An 8,357-nucleotide genomic window follows, 5' to 3' on the forward strand; every position below is an offset into this window, starting at 1 on the left:
GCCTAAACTCGACGACAAAATAGGACTAGTTCAAGCCGCGGGATCTCACCGATGGGCGGAAGGAGGATATGGAAGCTGGCGCCCGGCAATTCCCCTTTTTGGATGATGCGCCGGTCCCCTCTCGGGGAGGAGGGAAAAACAACCGCACGTCAGCCACGAGCCTTCCCTCTCCTATCTCTCTCGGGAAGAGAGAAAAAAGGAAAAGTTGCGGGCACCGCAGCAGCGACGGCGGAAGGCCGAAAACGCCGCGCCGGCGGGATCGGGCACGGCTCGGAGGCGGGTGAGGCGAGGAGAAGACGACGGCACGAGACCGACGACACCCCCCGACGACCCCCGGACGACTTTGCCACGACACCTCTCCCGATCGACGCCCTCCTACACGCTCTCTCGCTTTCGCTTCGCCTTCGGGGTTAGTCAGAGGTGGCCCCTACGACTCGCGAACGGCCAGGACTCCTCGGTCCGTGTTTCAAGACGGGTCGGGTGGGTTGCCGATGCACGTCGCTGACCCGGGGTGGCGGGCGGCTCGAGTAAAAAAGCGTCGCCGAGCGACCTCTCCGGAAACGGAAACGGGCGCGGGCGGGGTTGCCCCCGACAAGAACCCGAAACGTCGGCGAGGTGCGTGACGGCGAGGCCGCGCCAGTCCTATCCCGCCTCTCATCGCGCACGCGCCCGAGACGGTGGGGCGCCTAAGGAGCGACACACAGAGTGCGTCGCCCGCACGCGACTTCCGGCGGGATCAAAACGGACCGGCTCGCCACGTGTAACGGATCGTGTCAGATTTCCTCCGTTCCCGGCAGAAAGGGGCAGTTACGTTCGCGGGCCCGACGGCCGGTGGCCCCCGACTTCACAAGGTGGGAAGACGGGGGTTTTCAGGGTGATGAAACGCCTGCCGCCTACGGAAAAAAACCCGCGTGTTCGACCTGCACGCCGGGAACGGGTCGCGACGACGGACCGGAGGGGAAGTGCGTCCGGTGCCGGCCGCGCGGAGGTCGCGCCGAAGCGCCCGCGCCATGATTACGCCGAGCGATGATGAAGGGGACGGGTGCAGCGGAGTCGCGCGCGGAGGGAGCAGGAGGAAAGAAGAAGCGGCGGCGACGGATGCGGCGGGTTAGGGCCCGGCGGCAGCAGCGATCGAGAGGACGAGTCCCCTCCGTCGCAGCCAACCGACGCAGCCACCTACCGACGCCGCGGTCGTCACCACGTTTCCCTTCCCGCTATCCACGCGGCCCGTCTCCTTCGTCGGCGACGCGGGCACAAAAGCTGGAACCGCGGGGAACGAGTCCCCCGCGGACACGACGAACGACGACCTGTGCCGCGACGGCCTCTCTTTCAAGAACACACATCGAGTTTGGGCTCGAGCCTAGGCAGCACCGGACTGAGTCCCCCCGCGATCGCGGTGAGCGGTCCCACCCGTTTACCCCTGGGCGGTTTCACGTTCTCTTGAACTCTCTCTCCAAAGTTCTTTTCAACTTTCCCTCACGGTACTTGTCGACTATCGGACTCGTCCCGGTATTTAGCCTTGGATGGAGCTTACCACCCGATTTGGGCTGCGTTCCCAAGCAACCCGACTCTCGGATCGAAGGCCGTCGCTCGCCGTCCGCACCGAATGGGCCTGGCACCCGCCGCGGGCGGCCCCGATCGAGGGAACTCCGAACTATGCGAGACGAAAACGAACGGCTGCCTTCGACCCATGCGCCACACGTCCCGAAGCCTTTAACTTGCGACGGGATTCGGCGTTGGGCTTCTCCCGGTTCACTCGCCGTTACTAAGGGAATCCCGGTTGGTTTCTTTTCCTCCGCTTAGCGATATGCTTAAGTTCAGCGGGTCGTCTCGTCCGAGCCGAGGGCGGCGGTTTTTAGTAGAGTGTGGTGTTTGGAGGAGAGGAATCTCGATCGGTACCCTCCGTGTGACGACGGCTGGCCGATATAGCGCCCGTCCGACCGAAAATGAAGAAGCCAACAATTAAAAAAAAGCGTGGGTCCTCCCCATCCGACGTTGCGTTGCCTACGACGCGGCCACCTTTTTACGGTGCGACGGCCGTGCTCGTCGCGCTGCTCGAGGCGTCGCTGAGAGACACCTTCATGAGGCAGAGAGCGAGACGAGCAGGCGGCGCTTACGTCGGCAGTCGGTTAGGTCGGTACTTTTTTTTTGGTCTCCCTTCGGCTGCTTTCGGACAGACTCCTCCTGCTCCTCCTCCACAGTGTTTCTTCACGCGGTCGAAAAGGGAAAAGACTCCGCGGTCTGCCAGCGGGAGACGAAGGAGGAGGCCGGAGAGGGTTTTAAAAAAAAAAAAGACATTGAAAGGAGTCAATTCTTTTTTTATTTTTCTTCCCCCTCGTCACTCGCTCCTGCGACGTCCCGGTTACCACCGTGCCGAGGACCGGGCGGGCACGGGGACGGCAAGATGTCGTTTCGTTAACGGAGAAAGACATGTAACGTTCCGCCTCTCGACCGGACGTGGCCCCGAGACAAGGGATCTCGGGGCCGCAATGTGCGTTCGAGGTGTCGATGTTCACTGAGTCCTGCAATTCGCATCAGTTATCGCGGCTGGCCGCGCTCTTCATCGACGGACGAGCCGAGTGATCCCCCGTCCAGGGTTCAGCACTTGGTTTTTTTATATTAGTTTTTGTTTATATAGATTTAGTAGTGTGCGAGGAGGTCTGTGCGAGGAGGCGTGACGGCATTGCAATGTCGCGAGTAGTTTGTTTTTTTAGCTAGCGGCGGTGGCACAGCGGCTGCAAAAAAACAAAAAAAACGATAAAGCGGCGACAAGGCAAAGAAGAAGCGGCCATCACTTGCGGTGGGCGAAAAAACAAACAGGTGGTAAGACGCGGAAGCAAGCAAGAAGAGCTGGGGCTTTAAAAACCTCCGCGTCACCACAAATCTATCTCTCGCTCCGCCTTTTATAGGTTTGTTTGCGCGCATTCGAGGCGTTGACGCCGACAGACAGAGGAGGTAGGCCGGAAAACAACAAACCAGTCTCGAACGGGAAAACGGTAATGATCCTTCCGCAGGTTCACCTACGGAAACCTTGTTACGACTTTTACTTCCTCTAAACGATCGGGTTCGGTCGTCTTCTCCAGGCATCGAACGCCGAGGCGTAGATGCACGAGTGTCGTGACGGACACGTCGCGCACTGCCCGGCGGCGTCGTCGGCCAGATCCGAGGACCTCACCGGACCGTTCGATCGGTAGTAGCGACGGGCGGTGTGTACAAAGGGCAGGGACGTGATCGACGCGGGCTGTTGACCCGCGCCTACCGGGAATTCCTCGTTCACGGGGTTGGTTACAGGCCCCGATCCCTATCACGGGAGGTGGTTCAGAGGTTTCCCAACCCTCTCGGGCCGGGGCGAAGTCCCCGCTGATACCTCCAGTGTAGCGCGCGTGCGGCCCCGGACATCTAAGGGCATCACAGACCTGTTATCGCTCCGCCTCGTGTGGCTTTCTGCCACCCGTCCCTCTAAGAAGTGCGTGAGAAAACCGACCCGGACCCGAGCGCCACGGAGGACGCCGAGCCCGCCGTAAAAATCACTGACATCGGCGCACTAGTTAGCAGGCCGGAGTCTCGTTCGTTATCGGAATCAACCAGACGGATCGCTCCACCAACTAAGAACGGCCATGCACCACCACCCACCGAATCGAGAAAGAGCTATCGATCTGTCAATCCTACCGGTGTCCGGACCGGGTGAGTTTTCCCGTGTTGAGTCAAATTAAGCCGCAGGCTCCACTCCTGGTGGTGCCCTTCCGTCAATTCCTTTAAGTTTCAGCTTTGCAACCATACTCCCCCCGGAACCGAACTCTGGTTTCCCGCAGGCTACCCGCCGGGTCATGGAAGCGAACGCCGGCGGATCGCCGGTCGGCATCGTTTACGGTCGGAACTACGACGGTATCTGATCGTCTTCGAACCTCCGACTTTCGCTCTTGATCGAGGAAAACGTGCTTGCCACACGCCATCGCTGCAGTTCGTCTTGCGACGATCCAAGAATTTCACCTCTAACGTCGCAATACGAGTGGCCCCGACCGCTCCCTTCGATCATTGCCTCGCCGTAGACGGAGACCGACAGACGTAGACGAGGCCCTCTTCCATCATTCCATGCTTATCGTATGCAAGCTTGAACAGCCCGCTCTGAGCACTCTAATTTTTTCAAAGTGAACGTACCGGCCGCCGCGGACACTCGGTTAAGAGCACCCTTGGAGGAGAAACCGCCGACCGCAACACGCGCGCAGACAAGACACGAAGCAGGGACTCGGAGCGGACCGGGGGGTTCAAAAAAAAAGAGGAACGCGCGGAAAGGGAGAGGGAGAGAAGCGCGGGGGTCAGAGTGCGGGGATGCGAATGAACGCACCCAAACACACACACGTAGCACCCCCCCGTTAGACTACTCCCGGAACCGAACCGACGACCACTTGTTTTTTTTTTCCCGGATCCCGATCACGACCTCCTCGTCCACCTCGCCGGCAGGACCGCGTGGCGGGTATGCTAGCGGTTGACACCGGCGGAAAGGGCCGGGAATGCGAACGGACGACCAAAGTCAACGACGGACGATGGCGCCGCCGCCCCGGGGCCGCTTGCGCGACCACGAACCCGAGTTCGGACTACGAGCTTTTTAACCGCAACAACTTTAATATACGCTACCGGAGCTGGAATTACCGCGGCTGCTGGCACCAGACTTGCCCTCCGGTTGGTCCTCGTTAACGGATTTGAAGTGTACTCATTCCGATCGCGGGGCCTCGACAGAGTCCCGCGTCGTTATTTTTCGTCACTACCTCCCCGTGCCGGGAGTGGGTAATTTGCGCGCCTGCTGCCTTCCTTGGATGTGGTAGCCGTTTCGCATGCTCCCTCTCCGGAATCGAACCCCGATTCCCCGTTACCCGTAGTAACCACGGTAGGCACTTAACCGACCGTCGACAGTTGATAGGGCGGACCCTCGAGAGACCCGTCGCCGGGCGTGAAAGCTCGTGCGATCGACCAGTGAGTTATCCAGAGTCACCAAAGCGGAGCGCGCCGCCCTATGAGCCCCGCCACCGAACGGACCCGCGAGCGGGAACGCCGACGACGGGAGGACGGAATGACGCGCATCGGTCTCAGTCTAATATGTAGCGCCGCGACCCGGAACGGCCGACGCGGGTGCCAGCGCGCGAGGCGTGGCGACGACGGCGCGCCGACCGATCGCGGCCTGTGTCACATGTATTAGCTCTAGAATTGCCACAGTTATCCATCGCCTCCGAGGAGGAATACGGTCCCGAGGATTAGGTCCGGTTCCTGAGCCATTCGCGGTTTCGCCCGTTCTAATGCGTGGCGTGAACTTACACTTGCATGGCTTAAGCTTTGAGACAAGCATATGACTACTGGCAGGATCAACCAGGTATCGTTGGAATTTGGGACTTTGTTTCGACAGAACGACAGACCGACCGACCGACCGACCGACATAAGACAGACAACTACAACGACGGGCACGTGTTTATTTATTTTTCGAGGGGGTTCGCCGTCAGAAGAAGCGCGCTGCCCGCGCTGATGGCCTCTTTTTTGTTTCTCCCCTGACTTGGACCGAGACCGAGACTCAAAGAACGAAAGCGACCAACGTCGACAACAACAACGACAACGGCACCCTTGACAGCGATACATACGACAAACGACAAGCAGCACGACGGCAGTGCACACGGACATCGAGGGTCAAGGTGCAGACTGAACTCGCCGAGGTCGTCGTCATCGTGGTCGCCATCGATTCCGTCTCGTCGTCGTCGTCGTCAACGTCCACGTCACAGCCGGCCGAGAAGAGAGAACAGACGACAGCGTCGACAACAACAACATCGACAACGGCACCCTTGACAGCGATACATACGACAAACGACAAACAGCACGACGGCAGTGCACACGGACATCGGAGGTCAAGGTGCAGACTGGAATCGTCGAGGTCGTCGTCATCGTGGTCGCCATCGATGCCGTCTCGTCGTCGTCGTCGTCGTCTTCGTCGTCGTCGTCGTCATCAACGTACCAACCGACCGAGACGAGAGAGCAAGCAACAACGTCGACAACAACAACGACAACGGCACCCTTGACAGCGATACATACGACAAACGACAAACAGCACGACGGCAGTGCACACGGACATCGGAGGTCAAGGTGCAGACTGAACTCGTCGAGGTCGTCGTCATCGTGGTCGCCATCGATGCCGTCTCGTCGTCGTCGTCGTCTCCGTCGTCGTCGTCGTCGTCGCCAACGTCAACGTCAACATCACAGCCGTCATCGGGGAGGAGCTGGACCAGGGCAGCGGCGGCGTAAATTTTCCCGTCACCTTCGTCGTCGCCTTCGTCGACCGACCGACCGACCGGCGTCGTGTTCGTGCTCGGAAAACCGAGGAGAGACAACGTGCACATGGCGCGTTCTCGCAAGCGGCTCCTCGGTCCGATTTTTTTGGGCGGCTTTTTCGAGCTTTTTTTTTTTTTTCTCACCCTTTCGTCCGTGCGACGGCGAACGTTAGGGGAAAAAAAAAAAAAAAAAAAAAACGACAACAACGCGGCGGACCGGGCGAACAACATCGTCGACACACACGACATTGACGACCGGTCCCCCTTTTCACAATCGCATCGAGATAAAAACGAACGAGTCCGATTCGAGCACCGAGTCGCGAGCGGGAGGACTGTCGGTGCAAGTATCGATCACTGACGTGAGCGCTTCGCCGGACAGAGGATGGCTCATCCGGCAGCCGTGCAAATCGACGGTATGGGAAGAACGAACAAGAAGAGCAACGACTTGATCGGCGGCTTGGGAACTGCGGACGGTGAAAACGGGTTAATCGACTGCGACCACGACTGCTCGATCGATCTTCTTTGGCGCTAACAAAGGTGGAGGTGGCGCAAGAAGGGACTAGCGCTATCACCGTCCACGTATCAGAAGATGCGGCGGCAGACGTCGACGCTTATGCGTTGTCGGACGAGAAGTCGCTGCAGCACGTGTACCGCGAGCGGGACGTCCAAGGTTTTGCCAGACGGAAAGAAATCGGGTGTCAGCGAACGTTCACACGGCTGTGAGATCGGACGCTGACAGGAGTAGGAGGCGGCAGGCAGGCGGCGGTTACGGCGGCGGCGCCTGCTGCTGCTCATCCTCCTGTTTGCTGCGGCGACTTCCAGGACGGGAGAGCATCGAACAACGTACGTATGGTTACAAGGGGATCAGGATCTACATAGTGCATCCCCCGCGGCTATTTTTGTTTGTTTGTTCGCTCGTTCGTTAATTCGTTCGTTCGTTCGTTCGTTCGTTACAATGTACGTTTTTCCGTTCGACGGCGGCAGAGAGCGGCGGCGTTTCTCCCTAATCCGGAGGATTTATCGGTCGCACAGCGATGGGTCGTTCGGCCGATCATCGAAAGATTCGCAGGTAGTGGTTGAATGGCAGAACGGCAGCAACAACAGCGGCGGCTGAGAGCGGCGAACGCTGAGGCGGAAGCAGAAGCTGCAGCAAACGTATCGGCTAAACATGGTGGACATAGATATGGCTGACGACGCGGGTACCACGACGACTATGGAACCAGGAAAAGGAGCCGTTAGTTGTTCCAACATATCGTTCGACACGTCGAGCAGCCCTAGGTCCACGGAGAAGCACACACACGTACCACGTATTATAACCTAACGACGATGAGCGGGCGCACGGTTGGCAGGAACGAAGGCGGCGGATCAAAACAAGTTGGAGCGCGGCGACAGCGATAACGGTGACAGCCCTAGGCGGCGGAGATGCCACTTTCTGACGCCTTTGCGACAAGCCCGTAGAGACGTTCCGGACCACCACGAGGCAAAGAGTCGCTGCTCCGACGAACCGACACACCAAAGTGTGCTTCCTACCGAACATGTTTTATAAAACTTTCAAACTGGAAAACCCCAGAAATGGTGTTGGTATTCGTCCAGACCCACCTCCGACACCTGAAAATGGTGGTCAAAAAAAACGTCGATTATACGAAGCGACATTTCTGGTCGGCGATTTTCCAGTTTTACGCCTACTGCCACATGGGGATGTCGGTAGGCGTCGCAAAGTGCCTTCTCGACGCCTAGGCACACCAGGACTTTGTCATTTTTTTCCCCCTCGACATTCCTGGTCCGGTCTATTCCGATTTTACACCTACCGCCATGTGGGGGTGGCAGTAGGCGTCGAAAAGTGCCTTCTCGACCGCTAGCGACACCACTACTTTATCGAGCTCTGGAGGCCCGCACACCGACCCGGGGGCCGCGGAGTCGACCCCGGGGGCCTCCTGGCGTCGCCGCCGCTCACTTGGACGCCTTCCGCAACCTGTGGTCCCGCTCGGGGCCGCCGGGAGCCTCGCCGACCTGACCGGTGTCGGTAGGCGTCTGGAAGCGCCCGGCCGA

General features: G+C 59.2%; 2 non-coding genes and 1 pseudogene across 2 annotated transcripts in view; all 3 read right to left on the reverse strand.

Moving 5' to 3' along the window:
* The window catches only part of LOC145273203 (large subunit ribosomal RNA), a 5,725-nt gene extending 3,877 nt beyond the window's left edge, over positions 1-1,848 (reverse strand). The window contains exon 1 of the ribosomal RNA XR_013866232.1: positions 1-1,848. This exon is cut by the window's left edge and continues 3,877 nt beyond it. This is a non-coding gene — a ribosomal RNA (large subunit ribosomal RNA).
* A 593-nt stretch (positions 1,849-2,441) lies between these two features.
* Positions 2,442-2,599, reverse strand: LOC145273153 (5.8S ribosomal RNA). The gene has a single exon (XR_013866184.1). It is a non-coding gene; the product is annotated as a 5.8S ribosomal RNA (ribosomal RNA).
* A 398-nt stretch (positions 2,600-2,997) lies between these two features.
* LOC145273469 (small subunit ribosomal RNA) lies at positions 2,998-5,368 on the reverse strand (annotated as a pseudogene).
* Between the last annotated feature and the right edge of the window lie 2,989 nt (positions 5,369-8,357).

Source organism: Euprymna scolopes, unplaced genomic scaffold (assembly GCF_053919585.1).
Source record: "Euprymna scolopes isolate OS-2025 unplaced genomic scaffold, ASM5391958v1 sca1, whole genome shotgun sequence".
Classification (NCBI taxonomy): domain Eukaryota; kingdom Metazoa; phylum Mollusca; class Cephalopoda; order Sepiida; family Sepiolidae; genus Euprymna; species Euprymna scolopes.